Source organism: Pseudonaja textilis, chromosome 7 (assembly GCF_049901715.1).
Source record: "Pseudonaja textilis isolate UNSWEBS1 chromosome 7, rPseTex1.2, whole genome shotgun sequence".
NCBI classification, from domain to species: domain Eukaryota; kingdom Metazoa; phylum Chordata; class Lepidosauria; order Squamata; family Elapidae; genus Pseudonaja; species Pseudonaja textilis.
The window spans coordinates 7,574,918-7,595,563 of record NC_141996.1 but is presented as its reverse complement, the minus strand read 5'-3'; the positions used below and the strand labels follow the sequence as shown (position 1 = coordinate 7,595,563).

General features: G+C 41.1%; 1 protein-coding gene across 13 annotated transcripts in view; it reads left to right on the top strand.

Moving 5' to 3' along the window:
• DLG2 (discs large MAGUK scaffold protein 2) overlaps positions 1-20,646 on the top strand; it is a 979,527-nt gene that overhangs the window by 322,920 nt on the left and 635,961 nt on the right. The window lies entirely within an intron of this gene.

The window sequence follows — 20,646 nt, the reverse complement described above, 5'->3', positions numbered from 1 at the left end:
CACCCCTGGTTTAACGTTACTCAACCCAAGCAGCTTTAGGCAAATTTCAGAAAGCATCTGAATGAGCAATGGATGGAAACTAATCAAGGAGAAAACCAAGTTAGTGGTTGGTGGTGGCTCAGTGGCTAAGACGCTGAACTTGTGGATCAGAAAGGTTGGCAGTTCAGCGGTTCGAATCCCTAGCGCTGCGTAATGGAGTGAGTTCCTGTTACTTGTTCCAGCTTCTGCCAGCCTAGCAGTTTGAAAGCATGTAAAAAATGCAAGTAGAAAAATAGGGACCACCTTTGGTGGGAAGGTAAGAGCATTCTGTGTGCCTTCGACGTTTAGTCATGCCGGCCACATGACCATGGAGACGTCTTTGGACAGCACTGGCTCTTCAGCTTTGAAATGGAGACAAGTACTGCCCCCTAGAGATGGAAACGACTAGCACCTATGTGCGAGGGGAACCTTTACCTTTACCTTAAGACTAGTTACATCTTGACACCTTCTATGACCATTCAGATTTAATTCTAACCCAAATCTCCATGGCACATATTGGCTTCAAAAGAAGCAGCCATTGATCGTGTTTTTATTTGGAATGGAACATTTTGTTTTGAAAAGGTATCTTTGATTGTCTTGATTAAATAGTCAAATTGCATGAACATTATGCTGTTTGCCTCCGGGGGAAGTTAATGTTTCTAAGTATTCCTATTAAACCCTCTTGAGGTTTTTGTGAATTTCCTACATGCTTTCTTGCAAAAAATAAAGAGAAGGACCCAACAACATTATGATTGCTTATAAAATGCTCTTTGTTATTACTTCCTCATTTTTTTTTCACTCCAGAGCCAATATCTTACTTTGGGGTAGAGTAGAAAAATGCATTGAAGGCTGTAAAAAAAATTTTCTCTGCTGCTGATGGGACCTGAATTAGAAGTCCTCAAATGCATAATGGGAAATTAAAATAATATGCATGATTTCCACTGAAGAAGAAAAATAATGGTATACATAACCTCGCCCTTTTCTAGGATTACTGGAAGGGTTTCACCCCTAGTGAGAAAAGCTTTTAAACATCTCCAGGCTGCTTATCATTCCATGGCTCAAGTCAATTGTTGGGTTTTATAGCACAGCAAGAATGAGACGGTATTTCTGCCTTCCGGTTACATTGTGTCTCATGAACGTTGGCATTCTTCTCCAGAAATATACTGTAGGCACTAGAAATGCAAACCTTGTAAGTTTGTAGACTCATCTTTTATCCAGTGAATTCATGCATTCTTTCAACTTATTTGATTTTTTTTTATATTGCCTTTATTACTTTATAACTTACTCAAGGCAGCGAACATACATAAGCCTCCTCCTATTTTCCCCACAAATTATGAGTTGTTGGGTTGGGTTGAGAGAGAGTGACTGGCACAAAGTCACTCGATCGGCTTTCAGGTCTAAGGTGGGACCGGAACTCACTGGCTCCTGGGTTCTAGGCCAGCATCTTAAACACTAGTCCAAACTGGATGTCTGTCTTGTAGCTAAGACACATCAACAAGCATAATCTTCATCCAAAACAGTAGTGAAGCCCACCCTCAAAGGAAAACAAAAATATATTTAAATGGATGCATGTGGTAGAATGGTGAACATGGGCCATGGCAAAAGCTAAATAAAGCTTCACTAGTCAGATGAATAAGGGCCAAAACAGAGGTAGGTGATTTGTGCTTTCCAAATTTCACTGGATTTCTCTCTATTCTTCACTGTTAATCATGCTGGCTAGGATTCATGAGATAAGAATTGTTCAACTTGTTCAGAATGCAAAATAATATTGGAGCTTCAGCACCATGGACAGCACCAGGCCAATTGCTGCTACAAAGTCTGCTAGGCTGTTGCTACTGTGAGTCTTATCTATGTATCTATCTACTTATTATCTATCAATCTACTTATCTATCAACTCTCTATCAATCTATCTATTATCTATTATCTATCAATCTACTTATCTATCAACTCTCTATCAATCTATTATCTGTCTACTTATCTATCATCTATCATCTGTCTGTCTGTCTGTCTGTCTATCTATCTATCTATCTATCTATCTATCTATCTATCTATCATTGTCGTTACACAGTGGTTAGAATGCAGTATTTCAGACTAACGCTGCCAATCGTCAGGAATTCGATCCTGACCAGCTCAAGTTTGACTCAGCCTTCCATCCTTCTGAGGTCAGTAAAATGAGGACCTAGATTGCTGAGGGCAATACGTTGACTCTGTAAACTGCTTAGAGAGGGCTGTAAAGAACTGTGAAGCAGTATATAAATCTAAGTGCTATTCCTATTGCTATTTGTTTATCTATCTATCTATCTATCTATCTATCTATCTATCTATCTATCTATCTATCTATCTGTCTATCTACCAATCTATCTAGCTATCTATCTATCTCTGCCTGACTGCCGACCTATCTATCTATCTATCAATCAGAAGAGAGATGGACAAATGGGGGGCACAGGGAGGTGGCATTGAATTTTAATTAGTCAGTCATCTCCAGTGTGAAGCTCCCCTATTGGGTCCCCAAGCCATCTGGCAGAGCCAGGTCTTACGATTCAAATTCTGCTTTCCAGACTTTGAAGTGTGCAAAGTCTTAAGTGTCCTTGCTTGGATTGAGTACTGGCAAGTTAGAATTAGAATGACTGAGTTGGAAGGGACCTTGGAGGTCTTCTAGTCCAACTCCTGCCTAGGCCGGAAACCCTACACCACTTCAGACAAATGGTTGTTCAACCTCTTTTTAAAAAGTCTATCTGTTTTGTTTCTCTTAGTTTGTCACTTTTTCCTATAAAGTTCAATTGTTCCATTTTCCAATTCAGTGTGAGCAGTTTCCCCTGAAATAACCGTGTAAAACCTGTTTCATCCAGCAAACAGTATTTTTGCAAGCAGTTTTGCCTGTTGCAAACCAGATTTGAATCTAACAGTGACTTGACTTCTAATGTGCACATTCTTTGGCTCAAAGAAACAGCACAACATTCAAGAAATGCACGTGCTGAAGAATAATGTCATATTGGTCAATCCATGAAATTTGGGGTTTTTATATTATTAAGCACCATCACAGAATTTCTCCCTCATCCCAACCTGAAGCCCAGCACTTTAGTCATCTACTTAGTAGGAACCGATGGAAAGAGTCACGAGAGACCAAAAGAAGCAATTCTCTGTGTATGGATAATAAAACTATAGGATTCCTTGATGATGGTCATCAAATCTGGACAGCTTTGAAAGAAAATACCTTCGTGGAGGGCACATCAATTAGGAATTATTAGTCTTGAAGATTCAACGTTGAATCTAGATTGAAGAAAACATAAATACAACACAAAATATTGTTAGGGATACACCCTAGCAGAATCTGCACGGCAGTCAGGCAGTCAGGCAAAATATGTGAGATAAACGTTTTTTGTAGCTTACACTCGGTAAAACAGATACACTGTGCTAGTTAAATAGTTTAATAGTAAGAGTTATAGCATAGTCAAACAGTCCATATATCATTCACTAGTTCAGTCCGTCCGGGGATTATTCAGTTGCAAAGTCCAGTGTCAAAAAAGAGGTCAGTAAACTTACAAATATCAGTCCAGTAATATATCTCCTCGCAGTAGAGATATGAAGAAGTCACACCTCCTTTCTTCCTTCAGCAACTCAGCAGTAGGGAAACACGCAGTTAACAAACCATCAATCCATCAATCGTCAGGAATCGTCAGCTTCTCTTGCTCCCTCTTATGGCGGTTTCACACCGCACCCAAAATTACACGCTTTGCAGTTTAAAGTGACACACACTTAAACTTAATATCATAGTTTATATATATTATTTTACCCAAACTACGTTAGGTAAGCTTGTTATTCCTAACAAATACAACGATAATGAATAGGGTAGGGGAACGATAATGAATAGGGTGGTAAATCTTGAGCTTCTGTTGGTGAGCAGTCTGGAAGTATCCAGGAAGAGGTGGTATTCAGCTGGTTCTGACCAGTTCTGGAGAACCAATAGCGGAAATTTTGAGTGGTTCAGAGAACCGGCAAATACCATCTCTGACTGGCCCCGCCCCCATCTATTCTCGCCTCCCAAGTCCTAGCTGATTGGCTGGGTCTTCTTTTGTTGCCCTGCACAGGAGAATGGAGCTGGAAGGCAGGTTAGTGGGGTGGAGAGGGAATAGCATTTTGCAGTAACCTTCCCCTAAAGTGGGAAGAGAATGGAGATTTTGCAGTATCCTTCCACTGGAGTGGGGTGGGAATAGAGATTTTACAGTATCTTTCCCCTGCCATGACCACCAAGCCATGCCCACAGAACCAGTAGTAAAATTTTTTGAATCTCACCACTGGCTTACGCCGATTGCTTCAGTGACTCCATCCATCCACCTCATTTTCTGCCGTCTATCATTCCCAGCATTAGGCTCTTCTCCAGGGAGTCCTTCCTACTCATGAGGTGGCCAAAGTCTTTGAGTTTCCTCTTGAGGATCTGGCCTTCTAAAGAGCAGTCAGGGTTGATCGCCTCTAGGACTGACCGGTTTGATCGCCTTGCAGTCCAAGGGACTCACAGGAGTCTTCTCCAGCACCTGAGTTCAAAGGCCTCCATGCTTTGGCGCTCAGCCTTCCTTACGATCCAACATTCACAACCATATATTCAGGGGTGGGATTCAATGTTTTTAACAACCGGTTCTGTGGGCCTGGCTTAGTTGGTGGGAGTGGCTTAGGTGGTCATGTTATTGGCAGGGTGGGGCCAACTCAATATCACTCACATCGAGGCACGCATCTCCTTGCCTGGCCTCTCATGACTGTGGGGATGCTGCAACAGTCGTAAGCGTGAAAAAGGGTCATAAGTCACTTTTTTCAGTGCCATTGTAACTTTGAATGGTCACTCCACACAAGCAAAGTACCAGCAAAGGAGGCGAAAAGAAACTCCAGAGAAGTTCCTGAGACAGGAAGTCTAGTCCTGCCAAGAATGTAATAAGGGTTAACGGAGAGGCAGTTTTTGTAAGCAACACCAGAATGTTTCTTTCCTGCCTTCCTTACAGGATTAGGCCAGTAATTTCTTCTAACAACCGGTTCTCCGAACTGCTTAGAATGTTAACAACTGGTTCTAGTGAATAGGTGAGAACTGGTAGAATCCCACCCCTGCATGCATTGCAACTGAGAAAATCAAAAACAGAGGTGGGTTAGACTATGACAATTCTACACCAACTTAATGTGACAACAGCAAATACATCTAGGCCCAGCTTGACATGTGACTCGTTGGAGTTCTCCAAGCTTGGTTTTGGGATTGTGGACATTTCATTACCCTACTAGGTAACATCATCAGGACAGCAGATGTTCATTGATATTCTTAACTTCCCATATTATTTGACAGAGCAGCACAGTTTCCTTTCATTATTTAACTTGATATACCAACTACAGCATTCTCTCAGCAATTTACACTAAATTTAGAATAAAATAATTATCAGCAATTAATGCAGCAATTAAATTGAAGAAGTATAGCAAGTAGAATGGCTAATTAAAACTAACTGTTAAATAATTGGTTAAAAATTTATATAAAGTGACATGATTTAAGAGCCCTTTAAAAAAGTTAATAAAGATGTCTGATCCTTTAATTCTACAGGGGGTACAGGACGTTGGCCTTTGAAATTCCATACTGTTTGCTTTATTGTCTAGTTATGGATAGCTTGGTGATCTGTTGTTTGAATCGATTAAATGGGGTCTACGTGGTATCTCTGTGGTGTCCATAAAGCTATTAGAAGGAGAGTTACATCAAGTATATCAAGTAATTATTCTTCTCACTATTCAGGAGATTTTAAGGTCCGGATGCTTCATTTTCAGGTTGTGTTACAAAGGAAGAAAGGTGTCAGGCCTGCTCCGACTTGGTCCATTAGCAAAGAAAGACCCTCGACTCTGTTTATAGTGAAAGATATATTTTACTAAAAGCCAAGTGGATTACAGTGCAGGTAGTCCGCGACTTACGACGACAATTGAGCCCAACATTTCTGTTGTTAAATGAGACATTGAACAAGTGAGTTTAAGTGAGTTTTGACCCATTTTACAACCTTTCTTGCCTCCGTTGTTAAGTGAATCACTGCCGTGGATAAGTTACTAACCTGGTTGTTAAATGAAACTTACTTCCCTGTTAACTTCGCTTGTCAGAAGGTCGCAAAAGGTGATCACATGACCTTGGGGCACAGCAACGGTCATAGGTATAAACCAGTTACCAAGCATCTGAAATATGACCACACAATCATGGGGATGCTGGCAAGGTCGTAACTATGAAAAAGTTGTTAAGTGAATCACCGCAGTTGATAAGTTAAAAACATGGTTGTTAAGTGAATTTGGCTTCCCCATTGATTTTACTTTGCAGAATGTAATAGTTACTGTGATGACCCCAGGGTGGGATACAAAATAGACACAGTCACAAAAACAGGTGAAGACCCTTTTATTCCTTCACTTTGCTTCAAAGCTACAAATATCCTTGACTGGAGACAAAAAACTCCCTCACAAGCAGTTATGAAAAGGAGGAAATGCCATTTAAACTAAAAATGCCTATAAATTATAAAGAGTAAAAACAACACAAACCACACTGAAGCAATTAAGGGTACCAGACAAGATAAGGGCTTGAAGACGTCCACAGACATTGGAACACATACTGGCAAGGATGCCAACCTCAGAGAGGAATGACAGACTAGAGATATTTCCACGCTTTGTTTCCAGCACTGGCCCATATGCATGTCCGTCCTTTTAACTAGTTCTCGCAGCTGCAGCCCATGAAGCGGATCAAGGCCCTTTCCTCCCCCATAGACCACGCCATTCATGTCTCTCCCTTATCCTCTCCTACCTGTGTGCCCTAGGATGGAGAGGGGATGAGCCTGGGTCCTCCTCTGACTGCCCAGCCGGCCTCTGCCCTTCCCCAGCCTCCTCCACAACCTCCAGAGCCACACTTCCACTTCCTGTTGGCTATTCCTCCTCTCCCTTGGAGTCAATCTCCAACAGCAGCATGACAGTTACTTTCTTTTTCTTCCTGATATGGACTCTCAGAAAAAAATCTTGCATAGTTCTTGACTTATGACTGACCCAAAACACAGGGGCCCATGAACAGGATTTGAAGTTCCGACATCCTCCACAAGTATGTGACTGAACTACAAGTGGCATTTGCAACCATTGGCAGGATACCAGGGTAATGTGGCTGGCTGCATTGGTAATTTTATGATGGTTTTTCACAAAACCAGCAAAACGATGTGATAAGTATAGAATGGCCATAGAAATGTTTTATGAGTTGGCTGTTTCTATGGCCGCTTTATAGTTGCCCAAAGAAAGGGAGGGGGGAAAGGGGTTTGAAAGAGCAGTGCGGCAGCTTGGAAATCAAAAGTGCATTCCATACATGGCTTTTCAGAGATTGTAACTAGGTGATTGAAGTTTCTGCTGCGCAAAAATCTAACTGGAGAACATGATTGATGACTCTTGGCTATGGATGTGTCTCATTGGAGAATATGAATTATGATACACCCAGAGGGGTTGGGGAAAACCAGGGTCAAGGGTGACAGTGAATTATGAGGCAGGGCCGACATGTTAACTCCAATAAGTCCTATTTAGTTTGGGAAATTTGGCTTGAGACTCATGATTTAATTGGGGTAACTGCCGGAATCCTGATACTATGAACCATTGGTTTGCTTGTTGAATCATTTAGTGACCACAATGATTTATTTAATGACAACCACAAAAAGGTTGTAAAATTGAGTCAATCATGCCACCGACCTGTTTTATGACGGTTATGACATGAAGGGGTGAATTCATTATGGTTAGACATGGAGGCTACTTGTATCAATTACTTCATTTACCAGATAACACTGATATGCGATTCCTATGCCAATCTTGTGAGATCTTTAAGCTGATTGGTCCAGGGGTGGGATTCTACCAGTTCGCACCTATTCACTAAAACCGGTTGTTAACATTCTAAGCAGTTCGGAGAATCAGTTTTTAGAAGAAATTACTGGCCTAATCCTGTAAGGAAGGCAGGAAGGAAACATTCTGGTGTTGCTTACAGAAACGGCCTCTCCGTTAACCCTTATTACATTCTTGGTAGGACTCGACTTCCTGTCTCAGGAACTTCTCTGGAGTTTTTCCCCCCTCCTTTGCTGGTACTTTGCTTGTGTGGAATGACCATTCAAAGTTACAATGGCACTGAAAAAAGAGACTTATGACCATTTTCCACACTTACGAAAGCCTCCCCACAGTCATGAGAGGCCAGGCGAGGAGATGCGTGCCTCGATGTGAGTGATATTGAGTTGGCCACACCCAGCCAGCCACATTATCAACAAGCCAAGTCACATGACCACCTAAGCCATGCCCACCACATAAGCCATGCCCACAGAACTGGTTGTTAAAAAATTTGAATCCCACCCCTGGATTGGTCGTTGGTTCCAAATAACTCTTATATAGAAATCAGAATTCAAATGTTCCTAGTCTGACTTTAAATCAGCATTTTGATGTTGTCATGGTGTTTGGACCTCTGTTCTAAAACTCTGAGTTCAAATCCTCACTCAGACATGAGGTGATTTCTTTGTAGACTAATGTCTCTTGCATCGCCAGTAAATGGATAAAAATGGAAGGGAATTATGCATGATGGATTAAGGAAAAACACGATTGAATCAACCGTTAAAATATGCCATATCTTTCCTAATTCCCTCTCTCCCTTTCTCTGGAACTGATATATTTGTTGTCTTCAGAAGCGGGAAGGTTAGTCTTCTTATGAAAATATTGAATTCTGTGCACTCACAGGTGCCACTAGTCTTGTATAATAAATATCTCTTATTCAAGAACTTCATCAAACGTAAGACAAAGTGGAGAACGCAGATGAATTGAGGCTACTCAAATTTTAACCGAGCCAAATGTAAGCAAGATGAAACAAGCTAGTACTATAGTCAGATTATAAAAGAGTTAAATGAGTGATATTTTCAATTTGTCATTGAAAGGGTTCAAGAAATACTATTTTGTTCCTGAGTTCCAATATTACTTCAAGATGTGTGGACTTCAACTCCCAGAATCCCTCAACCAGCCAACCAATGTCAGTCAATTCCTTAGCTAGGGAATTCTGGGAATTGAAATCCACACATTTTAAGGTTGGCAAGATAGAGAAACCCTGATCTAATCTGTAGATTTTAGAGTAATATGGGAATTGACAGAACTGTAGTTCCAAAACATGTCTGGGTAAGTTTTGACATGATTACCTTGAAATAAAACCCAGCTAGACAGGTGTATTTTGAAAGAAAATACCTCTAAAGTTGTGTGCTTAAGAGCAAAACGATTTAATTATAAATAGATACATTTTAATGTTCATGCACATATCATAATTAGTTTAATCCAGTCGTTTCTATCCCGTTAGGCTAGACTGGAAGCAATTAAACAGGCACACCACAATCCAGGAGCTCCTGATAAGGTAGATTTGCAATTTATTTTTTTGGTTCTGAAAAAGCTAATTAGCTATTAGAAAAGCATTCCAGCTGTGTATCAAATGCCAACTTTAGTTATACAATCAATGTTCGAATTTATGTACTTTTTTTCTTCCATCTGCTGTAAAGGTCTAAAATTGATTCTCATTCAAGCAGGAGATAAGTGTTTTCATCCGTTCTTTGTTTTGGTAACCCCCCGGTTTAAAAAACTGTGTTGTTTACTTATGAATCCACATAAATGCCTCACGTTTAAGCATGGTTGCAAGCTTGAAAGTGAGTAGCCAGATAGTACAACCATAGAAGTATATAACGATGTAATTGCCAGGAAGGAAGTTACTTTATATTAATTCAGACGATTGGCTAAAGTAGCTTACAATAGTTGGAAAAAATGTCCATCTGGGTTCATTTCCAAGTGGGAAGAAAGACACTGGAAACATGGAGACTGCTTGAAAAGATAGTTTAATGGTGAACAGGACCAGATGAAGTGGAGAGAGATATATATTTATACCCTCTCTTGTGCTTTGAACTGGAGCTTCCTGTTCCTGTGGCAAGGGCAAATATCCTATGGTCTGTCAGACTCCCAGGGGCAGGGGTCTTTGCTAACTTTGAAGGCTGTCTGTGTCCCAGGCTTGGTTGAATCTTGCTGGGTGATGCAATGAAGGGCAATTTCCTATTGTGGCTGAATGGCTTTACCCTGAAGGATAATCCTATCATCCTGGAGCTGAGGTCTTTTGTTTTGTAGATAGGCTGGCACCAAAGTATCTGCTGGGGACATGGAGCTGGGGTCTTCAGTTTCTGTTTCCTTTAAGATTTTTAATTTATCTTTTAGGGGAAATATTCTGCCTTTTTAATATTTCCTAGAATAATTAGTCAGGACCTTGTTGATGATCCAAACTCTCTCAAGGAACTTGGAGTACTCATGTCAAATGATCTAAGTGCTAGAACCCACTGTAACTACATAGCCAAAAAGGCATTAAGAGTTGTTAACCAAATCCTACGTAGCTTTTTCTCTGGTAATATCACACTACTAACTACAGCATACAAAACATTTGCTAGACCAATACTTGAATACAGCTCATCAGCCTGGAACCCACATTACGTATCTGATATTAACACAATTGAGAAAATCCAGAAATATTTCACAAGAAGAGTTCTCCACTCCTCTACTCGTTGCAGAATACCTTATGCCACCAGACTTGAAATTCTTGACCTAGAAAACCTAGAACTATGCCGCCTTTGGTCCGATCTAAGTATAGTATATAAAATCATACATTGCAATGTCCTACCTGTCAATGAATACTTTAGCTTCAACCATAACAACACAAGAGTAAACAATAGATACAAACTCAAGATCAAGGCACCAAACTTGATTGCAAGAAATACAACTTCAGCAACAGAGTGGTCAATGTCTAGAATACTCTACCTGACTCTGTGGTTTCTTCCCCAAACCCCCAAAACTTTAACCTTAGACTTTCTACTACTGACCTCACCCCTTTCCTAAGAGGTCTGTCGGGGGTGTGCATAAGTACACCAACTTGCCTACCGTCCCTGTCCTATTGCTTCTTTTTATTTTTCTTATATGTATCCATGTATTCATAACTACGTTTATACTTACACCTATTATCTTGTAAGCAATTGACAAAACAAATAAAATAAAAAATAAAAATTCATTCTTCTACGAGAGGGGTGGGTATCAGTTTAAGGTTAAAGTTTGGGGTCTTTGAGGCCGTAACCACCGAGTCAGCTAGTGAGTTCCAAGCGTTGACCACTCTGTTGCTGAAATCGTATTTTCTGCCATCGAGTTTGGAGCGACTTCCTTTGAGTTTGTATCCATTCTTTGCCCGTGTGCTATCGCGGTTGAAGCTGAAGTACCAATTGACAGGTAGGACCTTGTAGCAGACAATTTCACGTACTAAGCTTAGGTCAGACCGTAAGCGGCATAGTTCTAAGTTGTCCAGGTCCAAAATTTCAAGCCTGGTGGTATAAGGTGTTCTGTTGCGAGCTGTCATACCCAGAAAGACATTTATTGGTGATATGACGGAGCATGAATTAGGCGATGCCAAATGGTGAGGGGGGCGGGGGTCTTGCCACCAAGGTTTTGCACTAACAATAATCATCCTGCTGTGCAGCTCCAAACTTTTCTTTCTAAATTTAGCTCAGATCGCTTCATCATTTTTGCATGGCCCATTTTAACAGTGTGTTTCTGCTGGTTTTTTCTTTTTTTAAAAAAAATATTCAGTTCCCTCTTATCGTTTTGTAGCTAACCATTTCCCTGCCCCCAAAAACTGTGATATGCTTTCTGCAGAACAGCTCTGCCCTAGCTTAAGACCTAGAACGGAAGAAGCCCAGAGGGTCTGCTGCTTTGCTATTTCCAGAAACTCTGACAGATTTTGCTTCCTTGCAATTGGACCTTAATCTCCCAGAGGCAGTCAGAATAATAATGAACCACAAATAATCAGCCAGCCAGGGTGTCCTTTTTCCTTTCGGAAAAAAAAAAATGGCACTCCGTTTGGAAGGGAGGAGGAACAAAGATGCCCAAGGAAAGTGATAACTCAATGTAGAGAGAACTGTCTGTTTTTCCATCGCATTCACGGATAGCTTCTATTATTTTATATCCCAAAAGATCATTGAGATCCTTCAAAAACGTATCTTGATTGGATTTCCAGGACTGTTGAGTAACGAACATGGGAACCCATCTCACCATAACACCATAATGGCCATATTAGTCCCGTAAGTAAATAAATATATAAGTAAATTGAGAACTCTCTCCTCCTCCTCCTCCTCCTCCTCCTCCTACTTGCATATTCTTCTTCTTCTTCTTCTTCTTCTTCTTCTTCTTCTTCTTCTTCCTCCTCCCTTCTTCTTCTTCTTCTTCCTCCTCCTCCTTCTTCTTCTTCTTCCTCCTCTTCTTCCTCCTCCTCTTCCTCCTCCTCCTCCTCCTCCTCCTCTCCTCCTCCTCCACTTGCATCCTCCTCCTCATCATCATCTAATGACCCCACAATACCTTGTGGAATGGTGTCTGGGCAGCTGATTGGAGCCGAGTGTTTACTGGCCAGATGCCCTTCCTGTCACCAATGCAGAGTCATATTCAGCGGATATATTCTCATAGTGCCCAGAGAGATAAATATCTGCCTCTACCTAGGATCAAACTCACAGCCTCCTGTAAGGTGAGAGCTCCACCTCTAGGCCACTGCACCACTCAGAACTCTGTTCATCCTGACCCCAAAGTTTTTCTGAAGGCCTGCAGCATGGAGGCGAACCTCATGTTCGAGTCAAGCCAACCTACCACAGAGGTGGGGCCAGTCAGAGGTGGGATTTGCCGGTTCTCCGAACTACTCAAAATTTCTGCTACTGATTCTCAAGAACTGTTCAGAACTTGCTGAATACCACCTCTGGCACAAGGGCAAGGCCCACATGATCATCGGAGCTAACCGGTTCTCTCTCAGCTGATCTTTGGAGTTAAGGGTTTGCCCGAACTGGTCTGAACTGGCAGAATCTCACCCCTGATCAGAATTCTTAGAAAACAAGTAAAATCGTATATGGAATAAGACAGTTTCAAGGAACACAAAACCCAGACCAATGTATTGCCCGGCTAGAAATACAGTAATTGTCCAAGCTAACATTTTCACCACTTCATGGTTACTAGTTAATAATAATGATAATAATAATTGTTAATAAATAGTTAATAACTGCACAATATGTCTTGTTCCCAGCTTGCCTGAAGTTTACTCAGTAAACTCGTAGCTGAAAATAAAAGGAACATTGGATGAGAAAAGCTTAGGAGGAAAAAATATGAGCAATCCCACGACACAATCTAAGACTAAAAACAAAACTGAAGTGAATTGGAGCATGAATGAAAGGGTTGACTTTGCAGATTTTTTTATTTCCTGTTGTAAAACTGTTGTGATGTTGTCCTGCCTAAACAAATACATTAAAAAATCATATTGAAGCCCATTGGATTTGTCTTTAGCAAACTCTTCCCAGATCGGGACACTGGATACAACCGGGTCATCTTTCATCAACCGTTTCCCCTATTTTACATGCAAGGGCAACCTTCAATGTATGACTGTAATTGAGCCTGGAATTACAGTCATAAATTATGGAGCATGTTAAGCAAGGTCACGTTGCCTTGTAGATCATCTAGTCCAACTCCCCACCCAGGAGGGAGACCCTACCCCATTTCTGGCAAATGGCAGTCCAACCTCTTCTTGAAGGTCTCAAGTGATGGCGCTCCCACAACTTCCGAGAGCAAGCTGTTCCATTGGTTGATTGTTCTCACTGTCAGAAAGTTTCTCCTTATTTCCAGGTTAAATCTCTCCTTGTTCAGTTTCCATCCATTATTCCTTTAGGCTCTTTAGAAAATAGCTTGACCCCTTCCTCCCTGTGGCAGCCCCTCAAATATTGGAAGACCTCTATCATGTCTCCCCTGGTCCTTCTCTTCCCTAGACTAGCTAAGCCCAGTTCCTGCAACCATTCATTGTATGTTTTAGCCTCCAGTCCCCCAATCATCCTGGTTGCTCTTCTCTGTACTTTTTCCAGAGTCTCAACCTCTTTTTTATAATGTGGTGAACAAAACTGGATGCAGTACTCTAGGTGTGGTCTTACTAAGGCTTTATAGAGTGGAATTAGTACTTCCCTTGATCTTGATTGTACCCCTCTGTTAATACAATTTAGGATTGCATTGGCTTCTTCTAAGTCAAGGTCATGTTATTTCTTCACCTGGCTGAGGAGTGGTTGAGGGGATGTCTTTAGTTGGGACGGATGGTGATTGGGGCATGTGATGCAATGATGAGTGCAGGGGATGGATAGGTATTTTTTTTTTACTTATTGCAAGGAAATCCAGAATTTTCAGGGTTTCCCAGATGTGCCAGTTTACTACTCTAATTTAAAAAAACAAACAAACTTGGGAGAGGATGTCTGCCTAAGAGTTATTTGTTGGTTTTCTGGAATGTTGACAGCAACCTTTTTGTGCAGTGGTTAATCAAACATTAGAATATTTGAAAATAAACTCTGTGGTTATTAAACCCATTATACCAGTGGGTGGGGTTTTGTTTTGTTTTTTGCCAGAGAAACCCAAAGGAAATACCCCAAACTGGCAAAAAACACTGAAAATCACAGTCACATGACTGAAGGATGCTGCAAATGAGTGTTAATATGAGCTGATGGCCAAGTGCCTGAAATGAGGGACATAAGTAGTTCTAGGGAAGTCTGCTATAATTCAGACCAGTGGCTATACATCTGGTCCTTAAAATAGAACAGAATGGAGCTGGAAGGGACCTTGGAGGTCTTCTAGTCCAGCCCCCTGCTCAAGCAGGAGACCCTATACCATTTCAGACAAGTCCAGTCTCTTCTTAAGAAAAACCTCCAGTGATGGAGTCACCCACAACTTCTGCTAGCAAGCTGTTCCACTGGTTAATTGTTATCACCATTAGGAAGTTTCTCCTTCGTTCCAGGTTGCTTCTCTCTTTGATTAGTTTCCATCCATTGTTTTTTGTCCTGCCCTCCGGGGCTTTGGAGAATAATTTGACCCTCCTCTTCTTTGTAGCAGCCCCTCAAATACTGAAACACTGCTATCGTGTCACCCCGCAATTCTTTTTCTTTAGACTAGTCAGACCCAAAACCTGCAGCCGTTCTTCCTATGGTTTATTGTCCAGGGCTTTGATCATCGTAGTTGCTCTTCTCTGAACGTTTTCCAAAGTCTCTACATCTTGAGTAAGGGCTACCTGCATTGAGTAAAACCAAAGATAGCATATCAAAAGAGGCACAGGCAGATTCAGAATAAGAAAAAGCAGAATAAATTGTAAGGGACGCTGGAGGTTTTCTAGCGACCAACTCCTTTCCTTGCACAAGCAGGAAACCTGATACCATTTCAGACAAAAGGTTGTCCGATCTCTTTTTTAAAACCTCCAGGGATGGAGCACCCACAACCTCTTGAGGCAAGTTGTTCCACTGGTTAATTGTTCTCACTGTTAAGTTTCTCCTTAGTTCTAGGTTGCTTCTCTCCTCGATTACTTTCCATCCATTGCTTCTTGTCCTGCTTTCAGGTGCTTTGGAGCAGTGGTTGCCAACCAGTGGGCTGGGGACCACTGGTGGTCTGCGAGAAAATGTTGGTGGTCCGCAGAGAAATATCACCCCCAAAGCACCCCACAAAGCAATTAATCCAGGCTGTGCGGGAACACAAGGCTGCACCGCCCACATGGCCTGCAGGAACACAAGGCTTGCATCGCTTGCATTGAGAACAACGTGAGGTAGTGAGAGGAGGGGGGAAAGGGCAGAGGGGGAAACTTGCCCCACTCACCCCATGCACCTGTCCTGTCCACCGGGTTGCTTCTTTCTGCTTTTTCCTTCTTCTGCTTTTGGCTGCAGGTAAGGAAAGCAGCAAAACTCTTTCTCTCCCCCAAACTCCACCAGAAATGAGTCTTTAGGATCCTGCAAGGCCTCCTGCTGAACAGAGCTGGAGATGGTATCCTATGATCCTAAATAAAGAATGATCGATCAGTAGGAAAACGGGGTGGGGAATTTTCCTGCAGACATTTTTGGGGATTTTCCCAGGGTCTCTGGTCCATAGGATTTAAAATTACGAGTTTGGTGGTCCTTGAGGCCCAAAAGGTTGGCGACCCCCTGCTTTGGATAGGCTGATACCTCTTCTTTGTGGCAGTGCTGTATCACCCCCAGTCCTTCTTTTCATCAAACTAAACATACCTACTTTCTGCAGGTGTTCTTCCTATGTTTTAGCCTCCAATCCCCCAATTACCTTTGTTGCTCTTCTCTAAACCAAGGTGTCAGGCTCAAATAAATAGGAGCATTCAAAGCACAGATGAGTTTATTATTGCTACCTTCATATGAGATTCTGGTCAAGTAATGGTAAATGCTAAATTGGACTTAGATAAGGCTAAACAGAATTCCAGGGAAGCTGTTCATGCATCTCTTGTAGCAATGCTATGACTCCAAACTGATGACACATTTAACTCCGCCTTCCAGTTCAGCCTGCTCTTCTGCTACCCAGTCAATTCTTGAAGATGTTCTGGTGCCAGCCTATTAGAGACTTGATTGACAGAAGCCAACTATTTGAATTGAGCTCAAACAATTTGACCTTTGGCAAAATGACATCAGTCAATATAATTTGATCAGTCAGCTTTTTAAAAAACAATGGAAGTTTCAAGGATGTTTTCAAGGTTCCCTAAATGTAGGTTATATCAAAACCGGCTAACCAGAAATGGTTAGCTAGAGTTCGGGGCTTGCCAGAAAAGATACAATTGGTATATATTTGTATTTATTTATCACACTTAGAAACCACCCACCTCACTCTCAGAGCCGCTGAGACACTGTGGGTAAAAACCATTCCTGCTAACCACTTCTATAAGCAAGACCAGATCTATTAATATGTCGAAATGACAAGTCAGGTGCATGAGGGGCAGAAGAATAGAAAGTATAGACACCTGTATATCTACTCAACATTCACCATCTTATCCAGCCAATAGTATATTGATCTTGTCCAGATTAAACCTCATTGTGTTTGCTGTCTACCGATGTTTATGATGAGCCATGATGGCGCAGTGGTTAGAATACAGTATTGCAGGCTAATTCAGCCCACAGCCAGAAATTTGATCCTGACCAACTGATGTTCAATCCTGACTGACTGAAGGTTGACTCAGCCTTCCATCCTTCTGAGGTTGGTAAAATGAGGACTCAGATTGTTGGGGGCATATACAAATAATGGTTACATTGTAAACCACAGAGAGTGCTGCAAAGTGTTCTCGGGTAGTATATAAGTCTAAGTACTACTTTATGGCTATTCTCAATCTCAACAACTTTTAGCTGTGTGGACTTTAACTCTTCTGATTAGAGAATGCTGGGAGTTGAAGTCCACACAACTGAAAGTGGATGAGGTTGAGAAAAACTGTCCTATAACAATAAAAAAATGACATAATACTACAGTTGGGAGACTTCTGAGCTACATTTAAGCTACATATAGATGATATTTAAATCCAAATGTTTAGCGGGCTTTTATTAAGAGTTTCATGGACCTGCCCTAAAGTTAAGAAATATTGGCTCAAAATCAAGAATTGGCTAGAAGAAATTACAAAACAAAAAATTGAATTGAAACCAGAGATATTTTTATTAGGATATAAAATTGGCAAAAAAAATCAGTATAGCATATCATATAACAACTGCAGCAAGAATTGCCTTCACCCAGAACTAGAAATGTGATATAATATTCCTTCCGGCACTATGTTAATTAAAAAACATTTTTAGAATGCACAGAGATGGATAGGTTATCAATGGAATTGAAAGAGAGTGAGAGAGGAAACAGAGTACCATGAGATTTGGAACCTATGATATAACTGGTTAGAAGGTAGACATAAAGTAGATAGATGAAAGGAAGTTAGGAATTATGGTAAGATGAAGTGATACCATGTATAACTATATAAATAATTATGTAAATAACTGAATATATGCCTTAAACTGAATGTAGGAATAACTGTAACAATAGTTAATAATAATCTACACATTTAGAAATATGTCAATGTGAGTGAACACCATTACGAACACGCTGTAATGAGTGGAAGTGTGTTAATTGTGAAAATATATTCAATAAAGAAGGTAGGTAGGTAGGTAGATAGATAGATAGATAGATAGATAGATAGATAGATAGATAGATAGATAGACAGACAGACAGACAGACAGACAGATAATCTTGGTTGGTCATCTGGACCACAGGTTTAGTCTTTTGAGCTTTCAGACTTGTGTTGGATCCCAACCAGAATGTGACATTCTGGTAGAGAGAGGTTCCCTAAGAATGGGTTACACCATGAGTCCAAAACAATGGTGGGATGCAAATTTTTTACTACTGGTTCTGTGGGTGTGGCTTATGGGCATGGTGTGGCTTGGTGGGCATGACAGGGGAAGCATACTGCAAAATCCCATTCCACCCCACCCCACTAACCTGCTTTCCAGCTCCGTTCTCCTGTGCAGGGCAACCAAAGAAGACCCAGCCAATCAGCTGGGAGTTGGGAGGCAGAGAATAGATGGGGGCGGGGCCAGTCAGAGGTGGGATTTGCCGGTTCTCCGAACTACTCAAAATTTTCACTACTGGTTCTCCAGAAGTGGTCAGAACCTACTGAATATCACCTTTGGAATCTGCAGTTTCATGTACACTTAAAAGAATAATAACAGTTGACAATGGGGTCTGATGTCAAGGAGCAGCAATTACAAAGTCTCTACTGGCCAACATCTAACTTCTTGCTGAGTTTAGTGAGTTGCCTCCAGAAAAATCCATGTTTTATTATTTTAAAAGGATTACATTGACAAACCCGTCTGATTTGAGAAATGTTCTGAAAAAACTAGCATTTCAATTCTCATGTATCAAAAAAAAAAACCAAAAACCAAAAACCTGTTGTGGGCAGTCAAGAGCTTTTGATGAATATGTCCCTAAACTCTTTCCAATAAAAGTCAGCAGCTGCTCCGATATTAAATAGCTGTGATAGGGCAACAATTTAGGCAACTGGCTGTTATTAAACACAATTGGTTTCTCATTCCGTTTAACCCAGCACAATCAATTGGCAGACTGAAAATAACCTCTTTTAGGGTTGACAGGTTTTTGACAAAAATCCCATCTTTCGGTTTTCCTGACAGTCTCTGCTATTCCCTCCAGAAGGAAAAGCTTGGAATCTCTGACCCAAAAATGTTAACTCAAAAAGCCATCAGAGATACGCTGTTCTACCTAATTTGCTATTAGCTAATAGAAAGGGTTGTTGAAAAAATGCTACAGTGCACAGCTTGAGAATGTGTAGATGCCTGTTTGGCTTCTTTTAGGGGCTTAAATGAAGCTTCAGAAATCCCCAAGACATACTTAATGTTCCTGATGATGGAAAGAAGCTGTATCTATTATTGATATGTTCCTGTCAACTAAAAAAAACAAACGAACTTCTTTGGTCCTTTTAGTTGCCAACAGAAAGGGACTGGGGGAAAGCAGTGCATTCCTTAAATGCTGCAGATAATTGCTAGGCAGCCGAAGCTGTTGGCACGCAAGATTATTACTGAAGAGCATGATGACTCTTGGCTATGGATGTGACCCATTGGAGAATATACATCCAGGGGATGGGGGGAAGACCAGGGTCAAGGGGGAAATGAATGATGTATTTTAGTGTCGGCTACACCCAGCTAACGCCAATATGGTCACTCCTAATAAATCAGTTTTTTTACTCTGAGAGATGTGGCTAGAGACTTACGATTTGAATGGGGATGGATTTGTTGGAGCACTGACAGTTCCATGGACACAAGATACTGGTTTTGCTTCCTGGCCTATTTTTTTTTTTTACTGGACAATGAAAGGACTGAACATCTCAATCCACAGCTGGGAGCTGAGATAATAGACTTACCTTCATTACTCTACACCAGGGATCGTCAAACTTGACAGCTTTAAGACTTGTGGACTTCAACTCCCAGAATTCCTCCTCCTATCATGTTAGCTCAGGAAATCTGGGAGTTGAAGTCCACAAGTCTTAAAGCTGTCAAATTTGAAGACCCTTGCTCTACCCAGTGGTCATGATATCATGGTTTCCAGATCACAGTTTTTCCATTACTCTCTTAGGCGGTCTCTGGGAAAGAAGTTGTTGAACCATTAAAAACCAAAACTAAACAGATAATTCAGTTTTGAGGTTCAGATTGTCTATGGAGATTCTCAATCATCCAGGACATGATTAATGGGTTGTGGTTTTTTTTTTTCCCTTTGAAAATGTTTCATTTCTCATCCACGAAGCTTCTTGAGTTCTAAAGCTGAAGAACGGAACTTTAGTTCTCCATAGCTAGAACGAAAGAAGCTTCTTGGATGAGAAGTGAAATATTTTCAAAGAAAGAAATCCACTTTCCTTTTGGGAAAAGCACTTTTGGGACAATCTGGAGGCAGTTTAAGATGAGTCTTACAAGTTTAGCAACTCAGTGCAAAGTAGGCTATTATTCTGAATCTATGCTGGGCCATCAATTGTCCAAGTTGACTTTGGAACCAGGAACTAGGCATAACCTCATCAACTCTCTTTTGCCCTACAAAACAGAATAACAGAGTTGGAAGGGACCTTGGAGGTCTTCTAGTCCAACCTCCTTCTCAAACAGGAAACCCCATACCATTTCAGACAAAGGGTTGTCTAATCTCATCTTAGAAACCTCCAGCGATGGGGCGCCCATAACTTCTGGAGACAAGTTGTTCCACTGATGAATTGTT